Consider the following 2,500-nt stretch of genomic DNA (forward strand, 5'->3'; position numbering starts at 1 on the left):
CATCCTTGCAAACACGAGCGCGCGTAATGTATACTTCATGCACATAAACATACCCCCCCCCCACATACCCCCCCCCCACACATGCATATATATATATACATATACACATATTTGTATGAATAAATAAATATATATATATATATATATATATATGTATATACATATATATATATATATATATATATATATATATATATATATATATATATTATATATATATATATATAATGTATATGTCTATATATATATAAAAATATATATATATAAATAGATATATATAAATATATATATATATTATGAAAAAAATAACATATATGTATATATTTATATATATATATATATATATATATATATATATATATATATATATTATGTACATATATATGTATATGTATATATATATGTATACATGTGTATGTATATATATATATATATATATATAATATATATATATATATATATATTATATATAATATATATTAATATATATATAATATAAATATATATATATACATATATATATTTATATATATATATATTATATATATATATATAATATATATATATATAATATATACAATATGTTATATATATATATATATATATATATATATATATATATATAAATATATATATATATATATATATATATTATATATATATATATATATATATATATATAATATATATATATATATATATATAATATATATATATATATATATATATTATATATATAATATATATTAATTATATATATATATATATAATATATATATATATAATATATATATATATATATATATATATAATATATATATATACACACACAATATATACACACATACATATTTATATATATATATATATATATATATAATATTATATTATATATATATTATTATATATAATATATATATATATATATATATAATATATATATATATATATATATATATATATATATATATAATATATATACATATATAATTATATATATATATATTATATATATATATATATATATATATATAATATATATATATATATATATATATATATATTATATATAATATATATTTATAAATATATATATATATATAATATATATATATACATATATATATAATATATATATACATATATATATATATATATATATTATATATATATATATATATATATATATATATATAGATAGGATATAAGAGAGAGAGAGAGAGAGAGAGAGAGAGAGAGAGAGAGAGAGAGAGAGAGAGAGAGAGAGAGAGAGAGAGAGAGAGAGAGAGAGAGAGGCTAACATACGGATGCGTGCAAACATACGCACATACATACATACCTACGTACTTAGCACACGCACTTACGCGAAGCCTTACAAGTATTTTCGGTAAACTTCATAATGAGATTCGAAACTGATTAGTTTCGATCTTAATTCCATCATCATTACTGTTCTATTGGATTGCATGATATCCATAATCATGATATTATATATTACCCAGATGATGATAGAGATGATATTAATGATATCAATAATGACGGTAATGCTAATAACAATTATGAAAATGATGATGATATTGATGATGATAATAATGATAATAAAGTAATAATAATAATAATAATAATAATAATAATAATAATAATAATAATAATAATAATGATAATAGTATTAATAAACAACAATAATGATAATAGTAATAATAAGGATGATAATAATAATAATGATGATGATAATGATAATAATGATAATAATAATAATAATAATGATAATAATAATAACAGTAATAATAATAATAATAATGATGATGATAATAACAATAATAATAACAATAATAGCAATAATGATAATAATGATATTAATAATGATTATAGTAATAATGATATCAATAATGATGATAGTAATAATGATATTAATAATGATGATAGTAATGATAATGATAACAATGTCAATAATAATGATGATGATGATAATGATGGCACCATTATTGATAGTAACAATGATAATAATGCTAATAATAGTCATGATGATAGGGATGATAATAATAAGGATGATAATGAAAATCCTATTAATAATGATAGAGTTAATAATGATATCAATAATATCAATGGTGATTATAAAGATGATGACGATAATAATGAGTGTAGATATTGAGAATAATTATAATAATGAATGACAACGATAGCAATAGCAAAAGGGAGAAGAAGAGGCGGAGTGGAAGAAAGGAGAAGGATAGAAGGAGTAAAGGAGGAGAGAAGGGAGGGGGGGAAGGAGGGGGGATGGAGCAACTGTCTCGCCGTGTTAAGTCCTTCTGTGTCTGATACCGGCTGGGTCAATCTTGAGACGGCAGAGGCAAGGAGGCCACGTGACGCACGTCTGATGGTCGGACTCAGCGGGGGAGGATGACAATGGTTTCTGAGATGGGGGTGAGGGGGGAGGGGGAAGGGGGGAAGAGGGGAGGGGGGTAATGGATGGGGAGCTTTGTAGGAATGAGCGGGGTGAGGG

At 20.5% G+C, this 2,500-nt stretch overlaps 1 protein-coding gene across 7 annotated transcripts in view; it reads right to left on the minus strand.

Annotated features, from left to right (window-relative positions):
• The window catches only part of bma (SCY1-like protein bma), a 461,317-nt gene that overhangs the window by 170,169 nt on the left and 288,648 nt on the right, over positions 1–2,500 (minus strand). The gene's annotated exons all lie outside the window — the stretch shown is intronic.

This window comes from Penaeus japonicus, unplaced genomic scaffold, assembly GCF_977035675.1.
Source record: "Penaeus japonicus unplaced genomic scaffold, GWHDUDI00000001_assembly GWHDUDI00000021, whole genome shotgun sequence".
NCBI classification, from domain to species: Eukaryota; Metazoa; Arthropoda; class Malacostraca; order Decapoda; family Penaeidae; genus Penaeus; species Penaeus japonicus.